This window comes from Halichoeres trimaculatus, unplaced genomic scaffold (assembly GCF_033239565.1).
Source record: "Halichoeres trimaculatus isolate MK-OKI-2021-1 unplaced genomic scaffold, fHalTri1.1 fHalTri1_scaffold_20, whole genome shotgun sequence".
Lineage (NCBI taxonomy): Eukaryota > Metazoa > Chordata > Actinopteri > Labriformes > Labridae > Halichoeres > Halichoeres trimaculatus.
Window position 1 is genome coordinate 1631411 of NW_027437198.1, and position 25174 is coordinate 1656584.

Consider the following 25174-nt stretch of genomic DNA (forward strand, 5'->3'; position numbering starts at 1 on the left):
ACAGTGGTGACTCATAGGGACACCCCGGTTTATTGGGACGTATACCACACACATACACAATCTGGACAAAACCCTGGTTTGTAAGAACTACCCTGGTTTGACTGGACACTACCCACACACGCACATGTACACACAAAAAGGACAGAGGCATGGTTTGTAAGGACTTCACTGGTATAACAGGGCACTAACCATACACACAAATATACACACACAATCAGGACAAAACCCTTGTTTGTGAGGACTACACTGGTATAACAGGGCACGAACCATACACACAAATATACACACACAATCAGGACAAAACCCTTGCTTGTGAGGACCTCACTGGTATAACAGGGCACTAACCATACACACAAATATACACACACAATCAGGACAAAACCCTTGCTTGTGAGGACCTCACTGGTATAACAGGGCACGAACCATACACACAAATATACACACACAATCAGGACAAAACCCTTGATTGTGAGGACTACACTGGTATAACAGGCCACTTACCATACACACACACAATCAGGACAATCCTTTGCTTGTGAGGACCATACTGGTTTAACAGGCCACTAACCATGCACACATCAGGACAAAACCCTTGTTTGTGAGGATCCTACTTGTTCAACTGAACATTTAGATGGTAGTCTTATGTAGCAAATCTTTTACTCAAAAAGTACCACAGCATTAGCGCCACAAGTACATCTTTGAAGGGTAAATCAGGAGTTCATCTGGATGAATCTGTCTCCATTTAGCACATTGCCTGCAGTCATGTTAGGCCAGTAGTTTGAGTGACACTGCAGACAAAATATTTTTAAGTGACCGATCAACATGGGTACAAGAAGAATGCAGGCTGGCATTGGTACCTCAGTCATCTGAATTTTCAACAAATGCCCAGAGGACATCATTCATCATTTTACTTCACTGTAAGGCACAGAAAGTGCTCTGGTGCAGAGAGAAATGCTCCCCAAAAGTAAAAGTAAAATCAGCATAAGATCCCCATTAGGTGCCTCCCATTGGCCACAAACATCTATGAGCGCGGTCACACTGGCCATCCAAAACGTGCCTAAGCACGATTGCCCCCATGCAGCGCTGTTCCCCAGCCAGTACGGCCAGCGGTCACACTACCCCAATATGAACCAGACTTTAGCGAGTATCACAGACGCTAACAGCCCGCCTTCGTCATCGTGAAGCATCTGTTTACATGAAGTGTGATCTCATTAGAGTCAGCACAATGAGAAAAAGAGAGCACTGCTACAACTTTAGAGACTTTTGGACTTATGGTGAGTCGTTTTCGCCCGACACAGCCCTCACCACCGCTTTGTTTAAAATGATTGTGGTGAGATGCGCTCGTGGTGATTATACATAATGGATCGCACGTGCTGTCCGTGTGCTTGTGCTCGTGCATGAAGTAAACCGTGCCGGAGTTCACCCCTTCGAAGCGTGCTGAAACACAGAAGGGAATCGTGCTTGAGCACGGCACAGTTGCGGTCACACTGGCCTATTCAAACGTGCTTTACGGCTGAAGCGTGCTTAGGCACGGCACGATTGGCCAGTGTGACCGCGTCCTTAGTCCCTCCCATATATATCATTTGTAGGAGAAGAGCTGCCAGTATTCTAAAGAACCCCTCTCACCTTGCCTATAGACAGTTGACTGCCCTCCCCTTAGGAAAAAGGCAGTGCAGCATCAGGACCAAAACAGCCAGCCTTCTAACAGCTACTCACAGAGGTTTTCAGAACGCTCAACCCTGCAAAACATCACACACATCCAACAAGGTTTATTTATTTTAAATTTCATATTTTTATGTCGGCAATTTAAGATTTACATAATTCTTTTTTTATTGCTATTACTTTTTCTGCTGCTTTTATGTGACCCTCAGTACCAATTTCCTTACCTTTTTTAATCTTTGTCCTGGAATGACAATAAATACACCTTAAATGAGACGTGACAACTGCTGGTTTTACTGAGTATTAAACTGTATACAACAGCAGGGAATGTCCACAGTAAGAATCGTACAACTGTACAACAATGTAGTAAAGTACAACTGTTAAAACATACAAACTTAAAACCTTGTGCTCTTAACTGAAGGCCCCGGTTATTTACAAAATCCCAAATATTAAAGACTTCTGTTTTCTAAAACTGGGTGTTCAGTAATCTTACATTGTTGGCGCTCCATCTTGCTAGCTTTCTCTTTTCAATGTGTGTCATGAAGTGTTTCATCACAGCACTGATTTTGTTCTTGCTTCATGTTCTTTTCACACATTTTTCTGGATTTCATCTCTGTCAATCAGAAGAACATGCAATATGTTAAGATTGAAGAAAATAGTCGTTCAATGTATTTTTTTAAAATAACATTTCAGCTACTAAAATATAGATTCATTATGTTATCTACAAAAGTCAAGCACTGTGATTGTTTAATTAAAATCAAAGTGAAAATAGATTATTGTGATGACACTTGGAATAACCTTAACAGCTGTGCATTTCTGGTCTTGGTGTACCACATGACTGCATTACTGACTGCAACATTGCTTTCCCTCAGATGCGCAAAAAAAGTTTTCTGCTTATCAAAGTAATGTGCTTTCAATAGTAACCATAGCAATTCTTGAAAAAGCCACATGAAAAAACAAACATCATATTTATTTGGCTACCAAGGACTGTTAGGGCAGAAATGTGTCTGTGACATGATATGTACTAAACTGAACTACACTTGAAGTTTTCTATAAACATTTTCTTATTCAACTGTGTTAACTAAATTAAGTTTAATCATCTGAGAATTAATGGAATGAATGGATGAATTCCAACCTTTGGAGCTGACGGCATCGGTCTTGGTTGCAAACTTTTCTTTTGTCCTGGAGAAGCAAGAAATGCTACTGTTAGAATAGCCAGTACAAACTTCAAACCACTTTTGGGGACATTCATTCTAAAAACAAACCACTTTACTGAAATAAAGCTGCAACTTGAACTTGACTCTGAAAGTATTTGTAGATGTGAAGAGACACCTCTTATTTAGGTAGACTAGATACACTCCTACAGTTTCATTTAGCAGACGCTTTTGCCCAAAGCAATGTACAACATAAGAAAGAATTTGGACAGAAGGGAAAGCCTTAGTGTGATAAAGTGCTAAAAGTTATTTAGCTGCTGGTGCTGCAACTAAGTGAAAGAACCACAATTAATCACTGCAGCAATATCATACAACCTTCAACAACATTCAATGATCAGTGCTGTAAATTCACTAAGAGCTGGGTCCGAGACCGTCTGACTTATTCTACCCCTGAGGACAAAGAATGGGAGGTGCTTAAGTGTTCCCTAAACAGATGAGTCTTCACACATCTCAGAGTAGAAAGGGAGTCTGGCCAGAGAGCACCAGGTGTCTTTCACAAGCAGATTGTAGTGGGCGAGAAGGAGTGTAGACCTGGATGAGGGACTCCAGGTAGGCAGGAGCCGTTCTTGTCAATGTTTTGTAAGCCAGAAGAAGAGCTTTGAATTTTATTGAAGCTGCTACTGGAAGCCAGTGAAGAAGGATTATCAGCAGGGTGACGTGCTGTTTTGGGCTGGTTAAAGACCAGACGTGCAGAGGTTTAAATGTACACGCAGGGAGGCCTGCTAGAAGGGAGCTGCAGGAGTCCATGTGTGAAATCACACGGGCCTGTACCAGAAGCTGTGTGGCCTGTTGTGTAAGGTAGAGTCTGATCCTCCTGATATTACAGAGGGCATATTGACAAGATTGAGCAATCGAGGCGACATGAACCTTAAAGGTCAGCTGGTCATCAATCATGACACCCTGATTTCTGGCAGAGTTTGTGGACACAAGTTGATTGGAATAAATCAGGACACTGATCTGTGGTTGAACCGAGGGACATGCTGGGAGGACAATGAGCTCAGTTTTGGACAGATTTAGCTAAGGGTGGTGCTCCTTCATCTATGTGGAGATATCAGCGAGACATACTGATATTTGAGCTGAGACAGTTATTTCATCAGGTGGACTAGACAGGAAAAGCTGAGTGGCTATAACAGTGGTAAGAGAAGCCATGAGAGTGAATCATTGCACCAAGTGAGGTGGTGTATAAGGAAAAGAGTAGGGGACCAAGCACTGACCTCTGGGATACCCCTGTTGGTAAGCCATGTGAGTTAGACAATTCTCCTCTCCATGACACTCTGAAGGATCTGTCTGTGAGGTAGGACTTGAACCAAAACAGCACAGATCCTGGGATGCCAAGTTCAGAGAGTGTGGAGAAGAGGATTTGATCGTTAACTGTGTCAAAAGCAGCAGACAAGTCAAGCAGTAGTAGGACAGAGGACTGGCCAGCAGCTCAAGCCAGTCGCAATGATTCTGTGACTGACTGGAGTGCAGTCTCAGTGGAGTGGTCACAGCTGAAGCCAGATTTATAGGAGTCAATCAGGTTGTTTTTCAGCAGATGTTCAGAGACTTGGTTATAGACTGTTTGCTGGAGTATTTTTGACAGGAAGGGCTGAAGTGAGACTGGCTTGTAATTTTTAGCCTGGGCTGGGTTGAAATTTGGTTTCTTGAGCAGTGGGGTGACCTGAGCTTGTTTAAAAGCTGCAGGGAAGACCCCAGATTCCAAGGAGGAATTAATGTGTGTGGCTGCAGGTTTGGTTATGGGTAAAATGGTCTGCAGGATGCTGGTAGGTAAAGGATCTAGAGGACAGGTTGTGGGTTTGGAGTTAAGGAGAAGTCTGAAGACCTCCTCCTCACTCAGATGAGCAAAAGAGCAGAGTGAGGCATAGATAGCAGGTTGGATCTGACAAAGCTGGTCAGGCTCAGAGAACTGGTTGCTGATGCTGGCCACCTTTCCACTGAAAAAAGAGGCAAACATGTCCGGAGTCAGTGCAGAGGAGGACTGAGTGGTATTTAAACAAATTGTTACAAACATACCTTTGGAACTCGTCACCTCATCCTCATTCAATACCATTCTTTTTCTTTTCCCTAAATACAAACGACTTTCACTTCCGGTCAAATAGAGTGAGCAGCAGGTAGAGGCAGCTCTGTCCTACCAAATAACACGTAACTTTCTAGACCAGCCATTATACATGTATAGGATTGTTTTTTGACCCCGGGCGATAAGACAAGACAAAACATATTCTACCATGAAGAAGGACAGCAGTCGAAGACTCACGCAAAAAAACCTGTCCAAGAATAAAGGGTGTCTCCAATACAAAGATCCCCTGTTTACATCTTCCCCGACATGAGTCCCGAGGTCGGCCAGCTGTGAGCATCCTTCAATCAGGTAAAGGTCAAGCTATGGTCCTCTGGAGTCCCATACAGCCTGTACTATCTAGCAAGACTGATAACAGTGGACGGCTCCAGACGTACATTCGACAACCTACAAGTTAACAAAAAATTCATCAAAAACCTCCCCACTACACCTGGTGATGGAATGGAATAAAAACTGCATAATTAATCGGATTAAGAGGGGGCCAAACTGTTAACTATTAGACTGAATACATGGTCATCATACAGGTTGGATTTCCCCATAGATATGCAAGTCTCAGACGGTGTCTCTAAGGTCAGGTTAGTTGAAATGAAACACTTTTTGTTTTTGTTCTCATAATTACTTTCCTTTTCTTACTTATCTTATCCTTGAAAGGAGAAATTGAAGATTCAAAATTGTATGCCACTATTTACCTTTGAGACAAGCTTCCTTTTTTTGTTGTAGTAATAATGCTAATTTTTTATATTTAATTGACTTATTTATTTTTATTTATTTATTTTTGTCATAATCAAAAGTATGAACCTGGGGGAAAGGAATTCTATTTCATTTTTAGTCACTCAATTGCATTCCTGTTGGAATTTAAAAGGAAGAAAATGTCTTTGAAAAGTATTATTCACTTTCATTAGCTGGTCTAGAAACAAAAACAAATACACTTAATGAAGTTAAGTGATAAGTCATACATCCACATACCTCTTGAAGCAGCAGACACACTTGAGAGACAGATTTTGGAGTGTCCCTTCTGGTTGCTTTTCGGCTGTCTTGCTGCTTGCTCTTTAGACATAGAAAGGTTGTTGTTAAAATTGTTCTTGAATTAAATCTTAACTGAAGAAAAAAAACAAAGAAACAGACTTTTGAAATGTCTTTTTAAAAATCATGAAAATTAATTGGTTAATTACCAGCCAATTATTTATGTTTATGATTGATTCCATCCTAACCCCAAAGTAACAGGTAATCCCACAGCCACTGGGTGCACTTTAACACTGGATTCATATAAAAAGTACATGCAATTTTAAATAACACCATTGAACAAATTCTGAGTACAGCATGATGTATGGCAAATTCCCATTATCAGACTTAAAGAAAAACATAAGTAAATAATAATAATGATTTTTTATATTTTAAAAGTGCCTTTCAAAACACCCAAGGACACTGAACATCTAATTAAAAACATACTTAAAAAGACAATGACATAAAGATAAATAAAACCAACAGACAAGCAGGAGTGACATGGAGTTAAAATGGCTCAGTGGGAGTAGAGAACGCAGTTTGAAACAGATGGGTTTTAAGTTTAGATTTAAATAGAGAAAGGGAGTCTATAATTTGATGTGCGGTGGGAGTAAGTTCCAAAGCTGAGATGGGCGGAGGGCACAGAGAGGTGGAGAGAGGAGGAAGACCTGAGGGAGCGTGAAGGGGCGGCGATGCAGATAAGTCCAGACAGGTATGGTGGGGTCAGGTTGTGGATGGCCTTAAAAGTATTCAGAAGGATTTTAAGGTGATTCTGAATTTAACCGGGAGCCAGTGAAGCTACTGGAGGACAGGGGTGATGTGGTGAAAGGAGGGTGTTCTGGTGATGATCCGGGCAGTGGAATTTTGGACCAGATGAAGCTCATGGAGGGATTTATTAGGGACACCAAAAAGAAGTGAGTTGCAATAGTCAATACGGGAGGTGACAAGGCTGTGGACCAGGACAGCAGCAGAGTGAAGAGTCAGAGAGGGACAGAGACGATTAATGCTATGTAGATGAAAATATGCAGACCAGGTTACGCTATTTATATGAGAATGAAAAGAAAGTGAGCTGTCGAGGATGACACCCAGACTTTTCACTTGAGGAGAGGGGGAGACTGTGGAGCTGTCTATGGTGATAGATAAACTGCTAGCTTTGGATAAGCTTGGTGTTATCTGCAAAAACAGTGGAAGTGGATACCGAATTTGCAGAAGATATTACCAAGAGAAAGGAGGCAGATGATGGAGAGTAGGGGCCCAGGACACAGCCCTGGGGCACACCTGAGGTAACCAGGGAAAACTGTGAAGAGAAGGATTCAAGTTGGATGAACCAAGTGCGGCCTATGAATTTGAATTTGAATTTGAATTTGAATTTGAATTTATTTATTTAGAAGGATAGCCCCTTGAGATGGACCGTCTCATTTTCAAGGGGGTCCTTATGAGGTAGGAGTGAATCCAGTGCCGGGGAAAAGCCTATATCTGCTTCCTCCTCCATAAGGACACAAGCATTATTGCCTGCAATAGCTATCTATGGCTTTATTACACATTACCAGAGGCATTGGTGGGCTCATCAGTCGTAATTTATTGATTTTCTGCTGAAAATACATAAAGGCCATTAGCATCTTCAGCAAGAAGATACGTAATCAGTGCCTTACTTTGGTAGTTGCAATGAGTGTTTGTTTCTACAGGGGGGCAAAAAAGTATTCAGTCAGCTACTAATTTTCCAAGTTCTCCTACTTGGGGTGACTCGATGAGATGAGAGAGGTCTGTAATTTTCATCAGAGATACACTGATACTTATTTGTAAACAAGCTACAAGGTGCCCTCTTCCTGTGGACGAGGACCCAAATTATGGTGGAAAAAAAATATTTGGTCTCCCACAAAAACAAGCAAGATTTCTGCCTCTCACAGACCTGACTTCTTCTTTAAGAAGCTCTTATGTCCTCCACTTGTTACCTGTATTAATGGCACCTGTTTTAACTGGTTATCTGTATAAAAGACACCTGTCCACAGCCTCAAACAGTCAGACTCTAAACTCAACTATGGCCAAGACCAAAGAGCTGTCCAAGGACAACGGGAAGGACACTGTAGACCTGCACCAGGCTGGGTAGAGTGAATCTACAATTGGCAAGCAATGGTGTTGATAAATCAACTGTGTGAGCAACTGGAAGATAATGGAAGACACATAAGACCATCGATAATCTCCCTCCATCTGAGGCCCCACACAAGATCTCATCCCGTAGGGTCAAAATGATCATAAGAACGGTAAGAAAAAGTCCCAGAACTACACAGAGGGACCTCATGAATGACCTGCAGGGAGCTGGGACCAAAGTAACAAAGGCTACAATCAGTTCCACACTATGCTCAGAGGGACTCAAATCCTGCAGAGCCAGGCATGCCCCCCTGTGTAAGCCAGTAAATGTCCAGGCCCATCTGAAGTTTGCCAGAGAGCACATGGATGATCCAGAAGAGGATTGGGAGACTATCATGTGGTCGGATAAAACCAAAATAGAACTTTTTGGTAAAAACTCAACCAGTGGTGTTAAGGGGAAGAAGATTGATAAGTACGGCCCAAAAACACCATTCCTACTGTGAAGCATGGGGGTGGAAACCTCATGCTTTGGGACTGTTTTTCTGCAAAAGGGACAGGATGAGTAATCCATGTAAGGGAGAGAGTAAATAGGGCCAAGTACCATGAAATTTTAAGTCAGGTAAACACCTGCTTGATGCCTAATCAACATAAAACTTACTTTGTGAAGACGTGTGGGGGAGGGGAGCCTATAAGAGGTGTCCTTATAATGCAGGTTAGTCAGGTGAACAACTGATACACATCTTAGCTTGCTGCTGGATCTATATAAAACTTACTTTGTGAAGACGTGTGGGGGAGGGAAGCCTATAAGAGGTGGTGTTTCCTAAGCACCAATTTTTGAGCACCTGTGGACAGTTCTTTGTCTCTAAGATCACAAAGAGTTAGTGCTGAGTAAGACACTGGCCTAGAACTAGCACCAGCACCAGTAAAGTAGAAAAAAGGTATATGTGAAGATGTTTGGGTATGTGGAAGGAGACCTAAGAAGAGGTGTCCTTATAATGCAGGTTAGTCAGGTGAACAACTGAGACACACAACTAGGCTTGCTGCCAAATCTACATAAAACTTACTTTGTGAAGACGTGTGGGGGAGGGGAGCCTAAAAGAGGTGTCCTAATAATGCAGGTTAGTTAGGTGAACAACTGATACACATCTCAGCCTGATGCTGGATCTATATAAAACTTACTTTGTGAAGACGTGTCGGGAAAAGGGGGCCTAAAAAGAGGTGTCCTTATAATGCAGGTTAGTCAGGTGAACAACTGATACACATCTCAGCCTGATGCTGGATCTATATAAAACTTACTTTGTGAAGACGTGTGGGGGAGGGGAGCCTATGAGAGGTGTCCTTATAATGCAGGTTAGTCAGATAAACACCTGACACACAACACAGCTTGCTACCTAATCAACATGAAACTTACTTTTACCCTTTTTTCACCAGTGCACGTTGCTGGTGCTAGTGGTTCTGCTTAGTTGATTCAAATCACATTCTCCTAAGAATAGGTTTGGTTTTCCAAAGGGCAAAGAGCCAAGTCAGGGCCATGCCATGATGTCATTTATAAACTTCAGTTAGTCACAGCCTACTTAATTGCTCTGGGGCGAGGTAGTTGGTGTTGGCTGCCGGTGTATAGGGCAAGAGACGGCAATAGAGTTGGAGCTCGGAGCTTGCAACTAGGCAGAGATTTGTTTTACAATACTTGTTTCTGACAGTGTGCTACACGCATGTGTTTATGTCAGTTAATGGAGCGTATCTCTGCCCTGTGCAATTCAGAGCAGGGGAATAATGTAAACACACATACACATGGCAAAAGTGAACCCCATCATGTAAATTAGATAAATAACATCAGACTGTTAAGTCTGTTAAATAAAATGATGAGGTATAGACCTGATCTATAAGAGACAATGCATTTAATTCAATTTCTCCTCCAGTTCAAGCTTTACACAAGTAAACACCAAGATCCAACAGACAACTCATTGAGCAGCATGCCTTTTCAAGAATGATAAATAGCATTTGGCCTTTTAGTTTGTTAAATAAAATAATAAGATATAGACCTGATCTGTAAAAGCGGCGACAAATCAGTGCTTTAACTTTGCCTTCATCTCAAATAATGGATAAGGAAACAAAACAACTCAACCGGCAGCCTTCCTTCAGACTTTTTTTTACAATGACTGTTTTTTTTTACACTGATCTTTGGTCATTGTTCCACAGTGATTGGCTCTGGCCCAGGTTAAAGTTGGTGTTTCTTAAGCACCAATTTTTGAGCACCTGTGGACAGTTCTTTGTCTCTAAGATCACAAAGAGTTAGTGCTGAGTAAGACACTGGCCTAGAACTAGCACCAGCACCAGTAAAGTAGAAAAAGGTATATGTGAAGATGTTTGGGTATGTGGAAGGAGGCCTAAGAAGAGGTGTCCTTTTTATGCACTTTAGTCAGGTGAACAACTGAGACACACAACTAGGCTTGCAGCCAAATCTACATAAAACTTACTTTGTGAAGGTGTGTCGGGAAAAGGGGGCCTAAAAAGAGGTGTCCTTATAATGCAGGTTAGTCAGGTGAACAACTGATACACAACTCAGCTTGCTGCTGAAACTACATAAAACTTACTTTGTCAAAATATGTGGGGGAGGGGAGCCTAAAAACGAGGTGTCCTTATAATGCAGGTTAGTCAGGTGAACAACTGATACACAACTCAGCTTGCTGCTGAAACTACATGAAACTTACTTTGTCAAAATATGTGGGGGAGGGGAGCCTAAAAACGAGGTGTCCTTATAATGCAGGTTAGTCAGATAAACACCTGACACACAACTCAGCTTGCAACCTGGATCCACATTAAACTTGCTTTGTCAAAATATGTGGGGGAGGGGAGCCTAAAAACGAGGTGTCCTTATAATGCAGGTTAGTCAGGTGAACAACTGAGACACACAACTAGGCTTGCTGCCAAATCTACATAAAACTTACTTTGTGAAGGTGTGTGGGGGAGGGGAGCCTATAAGAGGTGTCCTTATAATGCAGGTTAGTCAGGTGAACAACTGATACACAACTCAGCTTGCTGCTGGAACTACATAAAACTTACTTTGTGAAGATATGTGGGGGAGGGGAGCCTAAAAGAGGTGTCCTTATAATGCAGGTTAGTCAGATAAACGCTGACACAGAGCTGCATATCGCAGACATGAGTAGTACGTCTGCCAGATGCTGGTTGTTTTTTTTTAATTTTTTTTAAAACTCCAGTGACAAATGTTTATCACAAATTTCTTCCAAATTAAAAAAAAATGTTTGGAGTCTTAGAGTTTTCACTGATTTTAAAGTGTTGAAATTATTGTTTATAAGATTTAGTTTTTTAGTATCTTAGAATTTAAATTAAAGTCTTCAACCTTAAATACTTAAGAAGAATGTCCTTTTAATTTAAAACCATTTTGTGTTTTGCTTAAATACCAATCAGTGTAATTACGTAAACTTTATCAGCAGAGTGATTTGAGTTGTTATAGTAGACTGCTTGCAGATTCCTTGATGGAAATGTCAACAACGCTGTGTCCAGTCAGCGCTTTGCATTGTGACAAACCGTACAGGAGTAGACTGGTCTGGTGCATACTGTGGATTTTTTGGTAACTCCGAATACCATCTGGGTATTTTTGGCGTCCTGTAAATCTTAGTTGTCTGTATACTCCATACTACTAGGGAAAGGTACCTTTACAGTTTCGTTGTACTTTGCACCAGAGTCCTGCGATTAGTCGTTTTTTTTTTCCCGGGTTTGGATCTGGGTGGAAAATATAACATGCAGGTCGAGTCGCGGGTTTTAGTTTGACACATCAAAATGAATATAAAATAATAATAAATACAATAAAATAAAAACGTAAGTTGTAAGCTGGTTGTAAGGCTGTGACCATATAGCCACACTATCCAGTTCTTGTAATACATCCATGGTTGTGACTAGGGGTGTAAATCACCAGTTTCATGACGATACGATACAATATCGATTCTTAGGACAACGATATGATATTTGCCGATATCACAAAGTCTGTCACGATATGATATGATACTATTCAGGGGCCTTCGATCGATTTAAGACGATATTATGTCCTCACTGAACATAATCAGCAACATTTCACCTGAGGCAAGAAAGAAATACAAAACAATTTTGATAGTTTTATTTCTGAAATGTGGAACGATGTGCTGACCTTTAGGTATGATAGTTTGTCGAGGATTATAGCCATCTGTATGATCTAATTATGTTTTAAAATTAAAACTGGTTAAATTCAGGTAAGGTGCTTTTTGGCCCCCACAATTACCTTATGGGTCTTACTGTTATACTGTAATGTTTGATTATTATATCAAGTAATGATGCAACACTATAATTAAAAATTACTGATCACATAAACTTTATTATTGACCTCCAACATTTGACCATTTTCTATCAAACCAAAAATGTGAAGCTTTGTTTTTAATTAAACCCAAACATTTCTATTGTTCAACATTAGAACTATCAACTTAACGAACTTAACATTGATAGTTTTTTTTTTTACTGTGATGCCTGATAAGCACAGTTTGTATGTCAGTGTGATCAGACTTTGTTTCACTGTGTAATAGTGGATGTGGAGGAGGAATGACACTAAGCTCTCGCCGTTTTACTTTTTAACTGTATGAAATTTCATTAATCAGTGGCTACAAAATCAAATTATAAGATAACTCACTGCAGTTGTGTGATGATGCACTCCTGTCTTGTGTGCAGCCTGCATCCTCTGCAGTCAGGTCGACCGTATCTTACCCGGATACAGGAAAGCTATTTTATGATTGGCGGATATGTCTGGCTCTCTTTTAGCTCTGTGATGCTAACAGCGTCTTGCTACACGTTCGCCTACAGCGGTGTGACTCGTTGGGTGCTAAACAGAACATTTTACAGCAGGAGAAATATCAGGCGTGACGTGTCAGAAAGTGAAAAGGTTCAAATGTGTGTCTCATACGCTGAGTGCGTGAGGCCTGAGAGGAAACTTCAGAACGACTCGCCGTTGGACGGAGACGGACACGCGTGTCCAGTCGGGATTTCAAAATAAAGGCGTACATTAACGACCACAATGATGATGGATGTTTAGACTTTCCATCGATGTGATTGGATCATTGCTTAACCAATCGATGTATCGATGTATATCGATGGATCATTACACCCCTAGTTGTGACATGATCACTGCTCGTACCTGCTGAGTGTTGCTTAAGTCTGGACAAAAAGTAAGTCTACTATTGCACATGTAAAGGTCCTTTTAAGAGATTAAAAGTTTAAAAGCATTGAGCGTAAAAACCGAGTGATTTTACAGTTGTATGTGAGAAGATCACAGAGGGTTGATGATGGAGCTGAAGTCAGGCTTTTATTGGAAGAGTTGCTTCATTCAGGTGCGTTGTTTACTCACTGGCATCTGAACTATGGCGATATGCCGTTCAATTTTCAGACAATATGACCCGAAATGATTACCTCAAATACAGTTGCAGGTCGGGCTGCGGGTCGGGCTGTGGGTCGGGTTTCAACGGGTCGGATCAGGTTGCGGTACTAATCAAGCTAATGAGCAGGTTTGCGGTTCGGGTGCAGGTTTGTACGTCGGGGTGGGGCGGATCTTGAAAATTGGACCCGTGCAGGACTCTGCTTTGCACTGCAATGACAAATAAAGTCCTATTCTTTTCAATTCTTTCACATTTGAAACAATATGGTACCTGGCAATCGGTACTGGTACTCAAAGTACCAATTTTATGTACTTTCTGTGTTTGTGTGGTAAGAAATATCAATTTGTTTAATAAAACTTTTTTTCTTTTTATTTAAAATATTTCTTCTTCACTATATATCCTTGCAATGCTCTGTTCACGTCCAGCATGGAAAATTGCCAACTCTTCTGACATAACATGCTGGATGTCACAGAATTTCCTTCAATGAAATCTCAATAAGACGGGGGTTCTGATTGTTGGCCCTGATTCTAGAGGAATTAAGAAACATCTAGGGTCACTTTCCAATAATGTTACTACCAGCTGTAAAAACCTGGGTGTCATCTTTGATGAGAACCTCAGTCTGAACCAGCATGTCAACCTAGTTGTACAGTCTTGTTTTATGCAGCTTTCAAAACTAAGGCCATTTTTATCTAGAAAAAATCTTGAGGTTGTCATTCATGCTTTTATTTCCTCTCGTTTGGACTACTGCAACTCTCTGTACACATGCTTAAACCAGCACAGAGTGCAGAGGTTGCAGCTTGTCCAAAATGCAGCAGCACGACTCCTCACAGGAACAAAAAAGAGAGAGCACATAACTCCTGTTTTAGCTTCTCTCCATTGGCTCCCCATTCATTTTAGAATTGATTTCAAGATTTTATTGCTGACTTTTAAAGCACGCTCCGGTCTAGCTCCTAACTATATTTCTGGTCTCCTCAGGCCATATGTGTTCGGTCGTACCTTGAGATCCTCAGCCAAGACCCTGCTCGCCGTGCCGAGGTCGAGGCTGAGGACTAGAGGTGACCGGGCCATCTCTGTCAAAGCGCCCATCCTATGGAATAGCCTGCCCGAGGAGATCAGAATGGCAGACTCTTTGTCCTCGTTTAAGTCTCTTTTAAAAACTTATTTTTACAGATGTGCTTTTACTGGAGATTTTAGCTGAGCGCGTTTTAATTGTTGAACTGCTGCTTCAATACGACAGTGTTACGGGCAGCTTCTTATATCCTTTAACTCTTGTTGTCTTAATTGTTTTACCCTTTTATTGCTTTTATTTTAAAGATGCTATTTCCTTATTTAATGTATTATTTATTCTTTTTTATTGTCTTCTCTGTTGCGCCTCACATTTCTCTCTTTATTCTCTCTGTCATTTCCTCTCTTAATTCTTTTAATGCCCATTTTTATTATGTAAAGCACTAAGTAACACTAAGCACTAAGAAACACTTGTTCTATATAAATAAAGTTTATTATTATTATTATTATTATTATTCTACTCATTCACAGTCACAAGGATGCATTTAGGTACCCAAACATGGCACCTTTTGATTTTACATGAATCGGTACCCTGTACTTTTGACAGAAATCTGGTCGGTACCTATAAAAGTACCTAATTCGGTACCCATCCCTACATACTACCTACTGCATTTGGGCCAAATCAGTATGCACAGTTGGTATAGTATGCAAATATGGAAACAGTCTATAAGTTTGTTCTTGTCCTCACAGGCCACTGCTTTCTGACAGTCCTGAGCTGTATCAGGTAGTTAAAAACATTCAACACTGTGAAGACTCCTGAATACTGTCATGACCAAACAGAACTGAATTATGATTGGATGTAAAAGCATGACATTCAAAAAATACAGGCAACTTACCATGTATAGACCACCTTCAATGGCCCAGGATCAGGACTGACCCCTGTCATCTCAGCATCACTCCCACCAAGGCTTCCTGTGTGAGCCAATGACAAAACCAAATTTGAATTTTTTTGAAGCAAAAACAATTCTCGTTGATTCAACAAACAATATTTCATGACACTGGCCATGTTGATAGCAGAAATGTTAGCTAATATTTCAGCAGGGAAGAAGAAAGACAGGAGTAGTGAGCCTAGAATACATACCCAAAGGGCCAATAACATTTTTGACATATTAAGCCCAGTTAGTACTTGCCTATTTTGGTGCTGGCTCACTTTCATTGACCTTCAGGTCACTTTGCTCTTCACAAGGTGCCTGAAATAGCAAAGGGAAAATGCACTGTCTCTCAAAATGCTATCACTTAGTTGAGATTGAGGAAAAAAAGTAGGATTCAGTGAGGTAGAAAATAATTTACAGGCTGACAAATTTCTACACATCACAAAGATTATTCCATTCACTCACATTTATACCTGGCAGAACAGCTGCCAAGAGCAGTTTGGGGTAAGGTATCTTGCCTAACCAGGACAGACTCTTGACTGTTGAAGCTAAAATTGAACTTGCAGTCTTACAGTTACAACATGCCTTAATACCAACTGAGCCACAGCCGCCCAATCTCATTAGGCGATATGCAATTCTTTTTATACTGATGATTTCATGAAGAATCCACAGGCTCTGAGGCTCAGTAGAATTTGAGGTCACTCTTAAAATTCTTAAATACATATGAGAGGGTTTGTTTCAAAACTCCAAAGTTTCCTTCTTTCCTCCACTTGCGTGGTTTACTTGTGTCTTAGTCCCTCCCACCAGAGATGCATGAGAGAGACGCAAGGAAATGAAGAGAGGGGAGAGGAATCGTGGCGATTTGTTTTAAGAGCATTGAGACATCCTTTCCTCTGGATGTATTTCACTGATGACAGCAGCAGCTGATCACCTCTAGATCATCTGTCAGTCAGCTCTAACAGCTGTTTGTGTGTCTGCACATGTGCACTGTAATAACTAATAAGACAAACAGTAACAGAGCTTTGTTTGTTCCTGTGATCTGTTTAACACGTTCCCATGGAGAAAATCTGCTCTCTGTTTATTCTGTGTGCTGTTTAGAACCACACGGATCACTTTACCTGTAAAATGCATCATTTTTAGAGTAATTATTCACTGACACTGACAGGAGGCAGTGGCTGCAGCAGAGAAAACAATGAAAAAGTAGGCCAAATAAAACCAGCCACCTTTGCAGCATAGCCAAAAAATGTCACTGTGAGTGTGTCTCAAAGCAATAAACTACAGTCTCCTCTCTCCTCTGTGCCACAAAGAGTACTTCCCAATCGCCATATTAATGCTGTCCCAAAGTGATAATTGTGCTCGGAGGAGAGAGGAGGGAGGCAGAAGAAGACTGACCGGAGGAGCTATGATCGAGGAAACAGGAGAGCTGGCTTTTCTGAAGTCTCTTCACTGACAGACATGCCCCCATTTGGAATATCACTCTCTGATCGGACGCTGCAGCGGCTCAGACTTCTCTACATGAAACTTCACAAACACAACAGAGTTTAATGAGAGAAAAGACGAGCTGAAAACAGGCACTGAGGATTGATCGGTAACAGGTCATAGAGCTGGGATTAAAAAAAGTGTTTGTTGTGAGTTTAAAGCACAAAACACTGAACACAACCATCATGAAATCAATGTAACGGGAGTTTAATACCAAACACTGACACAATAAACTAGCTTATATTAATAAGGGTCAGAGTTAACAATGATGATCTAGATAAAGACTGAATAATTACTCTAAAAATGATGCATTTTACAGGTAAAGTGATCAGTGTGGTTCTAAACAGCACACAGAATAAACAGAGAGCAGATTTTCTCCATGGGAACGTGTTAAACAGATCACAGGAACAAACAAAGCTCTGTTACTGTTTGTCTTATTAGTTATTACAGTGCACATGTGCAGACACACAAACAGCTGTTAGAGCTGACTGACAGATGATCTAGAGGTGATCAGCTGCTGCTGTCATCAGTGAAACACATCCAGAGGAAAGGATGTCTCAATGCTCTTAAAACAAATCGCCTTGATTCCTCTCCCCTCTCTTCATTTCCTTGCGTCTCTCTCGTGCATCTCTGGTGGGAGGGACTAAGGACGTGGTCACACTGGCCAATCGTGCCGTGCCTAAGCACGCTTCAGCCGTAAAGCACGTTTGGAATAGCAAGTGTGACTGCAACTGTGCCGTGCTCAAGCACGATTCCCCTCCGTGCTTCGGCATGCTTCGAAGAGGTGGGCTTCGGCACGGTTTACTTCATGCACGAGCACAAGCACGCGGACAGCACGTGCGATCCATTACGTATAATCACCGCGAACGCGGTGATTATACGTCTTAATATTAGTCCAAAAGTCTCTAAAGTTGTAGCAGTGCTCTCTGTGTCTCATTGTGCTGACTCTGATGAGATCGCGCTTCATGTAAACAAATGCTTCACGATGACGAAGGCGGGCAGTGCGCGTGTCTGATACCCGCTAAAGTCTGGTTCATAATGGGGTAGTGTGACCGCCGGCCGTACTCTCCAGCTGGGGATCGGCGCTGCAGGGGGGCAATCGTGCTTAAGCACAGCACGTTTTGGAGGGCCAGTGTGACCCTGTCCTAAGACACAAGACGCAAGTGGAGGAAAGAAGGAAACTTTGGAGCTTTGAAACAAACCCTCTCATATGTATATAAGAATTTTAAGAGTGACCTCAAATTCCACTGAGCCTCAGAGCCTGTGGATTCTTCATGAAATCATCACAGAATTTATCAGTTTTGATGGAATCTAATATTTTGCTCTGATGAATCAGAATACATTTTGGTGAAAAGAGTCGCATTTTGACTGATGTCATATCTTAGGGCCAAAGTTGATCTTACTCTATTAAGAACTAACTTTTATTAATTCCTAACTTTTACACCAGGCTACAATAGCAATTCTATGACACAAAGAAAGACAAACTTCAATATAATGAGTGAAAAACTTACCTTTAAAGTTGTCGACAAATGTTCCTTCTTGGAGAGCTTAATCTCTTCCCTCAATGATATGTTCCAGTGCATCTTGTTCAGGAGTATCCTCTGCTGCTGCTCCTCCTCTCAGTCATCTTTGCTGTTATGCCAAGACAATAGCATTCAATTTCAGACATACTTTAGTAAATGGATGATGGCTTGTAAATGTTTAGAATGTATAAATCCTTCAGTAATATTTAAAACATATAAATATGTAGTGGTAGTTTGGTAGATATAAGCACCAACGGTAATACGCACCCTACTCATAAAAGCTACTGAATATTATGGAAGCAAAGTTAGATCAGTCTCACAAAACCAGGAGGGTAGGCAGTGTTCTAAAATTGCATTGTCAGGACTAAATATGGTGGACTAACCTGACACCTTTCATCCCAAGAAAAGCAGCTCTCTATCCTGTGATTTTTACTTTATATGCATAACAGAGACATATGCAAAGGCCAAAACTTGTATAAACCTTTCTCTACAACTTTATTGGTATTTAAAGCTAATAACATTTAAAGGCAAACAAAACCTGTCTTCCCTCATTGACATTTACACGTCAGTTATTCCCTGAGTTTTTGACCACCACAAAACTACATGTTTTTTCATTCAGCCCCCTCCCTCATCTCAGCAGACTGATCTGATGTGACCTTTAGGGGACCCGATGTTTCATGGAGACACTTTTCTTAGTTAAGCTTTGCCTCAAACAAACTTATTTAGTTAAGTTACTTAAGGGTCAGCTACCTCTGTCGCACAAAAGAAAACTCAAAAGGAAAAAGGACCACGTTGCAGATTAAACAAAAAGTATTTCATTTACCAAAATGGGCAAAAATAAAACTTAAACAAAATCCAACTGAAAATGAAAAATCACTGGGAGGTTGGTGACACAGGAGGCAAACGTTTTACAATGCACAGACAACAAGAGGGAGAGAAACACAGAGACTGAAGTCACAGGGACAATCAGACACACCTGTGAAAGAACACACAGGTGAGGATGATCAGGGTCATCACAAGGACAAACTCAGGAAGCAAAAACTAGAGGCACACAGGGGCAAAGACTACAAAATAAAACAGGGAACAATAAAAACTTGACACTGAGAAGTGTGCAGACACAGAGGGAACCAGAAACACTAAGAAACAATCACAACACTGAAAACTAAAAGTTAAGAGAAGAAAACACAGGGATTACAGAGGCAAAGATCAAGAAATAAAATAAAAACCATTATTTCCCTTAGTCTTAGTCTAAATCCCATCATTAACACATTTCTATTTCCAAATCATCATCATCAATGATGAACATGTCTCACCTGCTCCATCTCAGCTGATGTGAAGCAAACCAACATACTTTAAACACTTCTATCTTCATGAGGCTTTGGCTCACCAACTAAAAATGTTTATATCCAGAAAGATTAATTTGTTGACACCTTAACCATGGCCTCCACACATTGCTGGGATTAATTATTAATGAAATATGAACCCAAAACTGTGTGCTAGTACAGAGGGGATTTTTCAGGTCGAGCGAGGTGCAGAATGCATGAGGAGAGAGAGCGGCGCACTAACAGCTGATCTGATGAGGAGCAAAACCCGACACAACTTTTAACACTTCTATCTTCAAGAGGCCTTGGTCCACAAACAAACAACACATATCCTCGGAAAGCTTAACTTATTGAGACCTTAACCATGGCCTCCACATGTTGGTGGGATCAATAATTAATGAATTATGAATCAAAAACGGGGCGCTGGTTAAGAGTCGGTTTTTTGGCCGAGTGAGGTGCAGAATAAATGGGGAGAGAGAGCGGCGCAAGAATAGCTGATCTGACCAGTAGCAAAACCCGACACAACTTTAAACACTTATATCTTCAAGAGGCCTTGGCCCACAAACAAACAACACATATCCTCGGAAAGCTTAGCTTATTGAGACCTTAACCATGGCCTCTATGCGTAGGTGGGATGAATATTTAATGATTTATGAATCGAAAAAGGGGCGCTAGTTCAGAAGGTTTTTTTGTTGTTGTTTGAGCAAGGTAGTACCGAATGAAGCTAGAGAGACTTACTCATTTTTATCCATAGCCTACCTCTGTTATGTGTCCTGTCTCAAAGACTAAGTTTAAAGCCTTTTTCACTCGCTGATAGTTTTGAAAAGTTTAACTTGGGAACACGTCTCCACGTGAGGCTGCAGGAGAGCACGAACAGACCGTTAGCTACTATGTTAGCACAGCAGGTCAACTCCATACAACAGACTGAATAAGCACAGTAAATGTCCAAAACATGAAATCAGCAGTAAATTTACTAAATTCAAGCTTATAGAAGACAAACAAAACATTTCCCTTACCTTAGTCCATTTAAATCGCGGCCATCTTTGCTCTCTGTGAGTCTCTGCAGCAGCAGACTGCGAAGCCAATCACGGTGCAGGAGCCTCCCAGACTGACGTCGAGAGCAGCAAATCACTGAGCAGAACATCACGAAAGCGCTAAACCAATGAACTGTGCTAAATTTGTGTGTGAATATCCGGTTTTTGTGTATGAAAACCAAATGGCGCCAAAATTTTTCCGTGTGTATGACTTTGTGTGTGAGACACAAAAAAGTTAGATTTCCGTACTTGTCAGGACATGTCGAGAAAAAGCACGAGGCACTTACTGGCATCGTCTGTAATGCGTCTACGCTGCTCGACTTATCGGGACACTTGAGGTGTCCCCATAATCCGGTGGTGTCCTGGTAATGTCGGTACGTAAACCGATAAAATGACCCGATAATCCGGTCGCACCAACACACTCACACACACACACACACACACACACACACACACACACACACATACACACACAAACACACACACACAAACACACACACACACTGCTCAGGTCTTGAAGCTGATGGACTCGTCCATGTTGCTGATGTGGACCCCTGACTGTGGACTGGGTGGGTTCAGCACATTGAGAGGCACAGGCTGACACAGGCTCACAGAGTGAAACACCATTCCAGTGGCTCGTGAAACACGCATACCAACTGATGAGGTACCAAAAAGGTAAAACGTGAGGTTTGTTCTCAGTTCTAATACAGCCTCACTCTGCCTCCTCAGCTGGATCTTTGACCCTGAATCCCGGCTCTCTTTTGATCCAGCAGCTCCTCAGAACAAAGTGAACTCAGGGTTTATGAGGTCTGATGAACACAGGCCTCTTTGTTGTGGTTGTTTCCAGCTGCTTTCATCTGTGAGGGGGCGGTGAGATGAAGGAAACCCCTTCTCTACTATCACAGTCTCAGTCCCAGGACCCCCACCCATACACACCAAATGACATTCACATACACATTTCTTTCACAGGTCCTTTTATTGAATATCAATAGTTATACAAAAAAGAGAAAACTATGAATTTTGATGTTGGTAGGTCCCCATCTGGACACGTGCCAAAGATGGCGATCAGAGGTGAAACTTGATGGTTCAGGGTTTCCAGAATGTGTTATAATGGGACAGGACCAGTACATGAGTAGAAGTTACATTTATCACACGTGGGGTCAACCTCGGGGTATAAACGAGCTGGTTTGTTTTAGAAATATGAACTGAATGAACTACTTTTAATTGTAAGGAGCGTGTCTAACACATATTAAGGGAGAGTGTGTCTGTTTGAGGATTAATTCCCATGTGTTATCTGTAAAAGTGGAATTTAAATCCTACTCCCAAGTAGTTCTGATAGCAGCCAAAGGAGGGCAGTACGTCTTGAAAATGAGGCTCTAGATCTAGGACAGAACACCTTTGGATGTTGGATTGTTTGAGAGAAGTAGGTCTGTTCACAGGGAAGTTGGGTATTAAATTCTGGAAAAAGTGCCTTAGCTGTAAGAACCCCCAAAATGTGTGCTTGGCTCAGCTAAGAAATCAGAATCAGAAATAATTAATTGATCCCTGGGGGTAAATCACATTGCACTTTCATCCTTTCCAAGAAACATAAAGGACAATAACAGGGGAACATGGGGAGGAGCGGTAGAATTCTGGGGGCTGCCTGGTGCCCAGCGCCCACGTTTTAATAGATATGAAATGGAAGCAACAGGTGTGTGTGTGTGTGTGTGTGTGTGTGTGTGTGTGTGTGTGTGTGTGTGTGTGTGTGTGTGTGTGTGTGTGTGTGTGTGGCATATAAGCACATACAACAACAAAATAAAAACTCAAAGAGGTAGCATCTGGAGCGCCATGGAGGCGTCCCAATACCTCTAGAGGGTGTTAAGCTGTGATAGAGTCACAGCTGATGAAGACCCTTGTGATTAAGAGGCTGAGAGATGATAATCAACTGCTGGAAATCCTGCAGATGAACTGATCCTCCCTGGCATTGATCACACAGTTCAGACACCTCCCCCAGCTGTTCCTGATGATCCAAAAACCACTGTTTAGCTGTTTCTCAAAGCCCAGGTACCTTGCCTTGCCTTGCCTTGGAAGGCAGTGCCTCCGAAGCCACTCCCTTCCAATCCAAGGCAAGTGTCCTGCCTCTGCTCAAAAGGAGATGCTAATGGAACAGCCTACAAAGGCATATTTCACCATCAGATTCCTTTCACAAATGTATATGTAATTGGAGTTACATTGTCTCACATAACATGTGTTTAATGCCCGTTCTAAGGTGGCCAACTGCCCTTAAACACCACAAAGAAGAAGAAGACATAACATGTGTTGCACTGTGGACAGTGCTTGGAAAGTTTTTACAAACAAGGGAGTAGACTGTACTCTCAAGCAGCTACAAATATGTCATGGCTTGCCACTTTTGTACCCTTTTTGCTTTTTTTATTGTCACATCATTGACACTCTGCAGGTGCAGCTTCTCAGTAATTATAGTTACGTGAGTGACACACAAAAGAGTTAAGTGGTGGACATGGTAAAAGCTATTATTTTCAGATGTGTATTTTATTACTTACATTTAAATTGGAATTTACCTCTCTCTCTGGTGCATCTTTTCCCTCCATTTTTTTCCTTTTTCGTAGTTCTGCGCGTTGCGTGTTGGGTATTTATAGCCATGGCAAGGCAGCGAAGGATACACCTGTGTATCCTTGGTCAATTAGCCACATGCTAACCAAACGGAGGACATATGCCTCCGGAGGACATGAACATTGGAACAGCACTGATGATGTGGATGCCTGCCCACGCCCACATCAGACCAAGGCAAGGCAAGGTACCTGGGCTTTGGGAAACAGCCATCGTGTCAGAGAGGAGGCCATCAGAACTCCCTGGCTCTCATGGTCAGAAAGGTTGCCTCTCAGTAAACATCCTCCAATCAGGCTTATGCTCTGAAGTAAGTTTATCTTATAAATCTTTTAGACTTCCATCCTTTCATTTATTACAAACCTAGAAAAAAATCTTTTCTATCAGACAGGACTCTGTCACTAAACCTGGTCATGACCTTAAAGCTCTACGACCCAGAGCCATTACATCTGTTGGCAGTGAGTCATCAGCCGTGAGGTTCTTCCTTCCTCTTCATCTGAAAGAAAAAATAACATCATAAATCTGTTCTCACACATTGGCAGAACAGAGCCCAGTGCCACTACTGGTAGACGGGAGCCGGCGGTGGGTAGGGGGGGTGGCGGTGGATTGGGGGTTGTGAAGAGCCAGCCCCTTCCTTAGACACAGACAGGATTTCCTGTCTGCAGACGAAGGTGTGTGAGGAAGACTGCATCCACAGTTCAGTTTAGTACCAGCAAACAGAAAATATTCAAACCACACTAAACGTTTTCATCCTAATTCAAGTTCAATTTCCCTCTGTCTTCGTCTTTTTCATGGGTCACAGGTTGTTTAATCTGCTGTCACTGTTTCTGTGTTCAAACTGAAACTGAAAAAAAAAAGAAAATATGAAAATAAACACCATCCCATCAGGGTCAGTCACGCCACAGGCAGAAACCTTGTGGTTGGTAAAAATAAACAGTGAAATTCCAAAAACTGCAGTTATTTCCACTGAATGCTGTCTTCAAGAACTGAGCTGATCCCCTGACTTCCTCTAGTTCCTCCTGAAGGGGACATCAGGAACCTGTGGTTGGTGGGAGCCACGCTGACAGGGCTGAGCCCAACCTAACTCTGGTGGAGGTGGTGTGAGGTGAAGGGGCAGAGTTGAGGCTTGAATTACACTTCATGTCAGCTGACTGACTGTTTTCTCTGGAGGGAGGAACTCATCATGTGACTGGTGATGTCTGTGAATGTGACTCAGTGGACTACTCCTGAATCTTTGCTCCTATGAGCCCCTCACATGAATATTTATGTCTCACGCAACAACTGGATCACTTCAAAGAACCTCTCAGGTTTTCATCAATTCATCATCATTTCAGCAGGTGTGTGTGTGTGTGTGTGTGTGTGTGTGTGTGTGTGTGTGTGTGTGTGTGTGTGTGTGTGTGTGTGTGTGTGTGTGTGTGTGTGTGTGTGTGTGTGTGTGTGTGTGTGTGTGTGTGTGTGTGTGTGTGTGTGTGTGTGTGCGTGTGTGTATGTGTTGAAATTAAAGAACAGAGTCAACACTTTTCCAGATTAGTTTCTGGATCTGACCTCATAGAGTTCAGACTTCTACAGACAGACCTCCTGTGAGATGTGGAAAAGGGAGGTTTTTCAGAAACTTCACATGAAACAGCAGAACATTCACAGAACTTTCCCTACAGTGTTTTTGTAGTCAGTCAAAGTGTTTGGTCCCAGTGCCCCCTGCAGGAAAAAAAGAACTATGTGTGATAACAAATAACAGACTTGGAAGTGTGGCTCTGACACAAGTTGCATGAAGTATCAAAGCGGTGTTATAATCCTATGTGTGGCTATTGACATTTTCCTTTC

The 25174-nt window shown here is 41.8% G+C and overlaps 1 long non-coding RNA gene across 1 annotated transcript; it reads right to left on the reverse strand.

Annotated features, from left to right (window-relative positions):
* Positions 1-15143: 15143 nt before the first annotated feature.
* Positions 15144-20153, reverse strand: LOC141809877 (uncharacterized). The gene is made up of 3 exons (XR_012600020.1): positions 18382-20153; positions 15650-15709; positions 15144-15431 (listed from the first exon to the last, which is right to left on the reverse strand). It is a non-coding gene; the product is annotated as an uncharacterized LOC141809877 (long non-coding RNA).
* Between the last annotated feature and the right edge of the window lie 5021 nt (positions 20154-25174).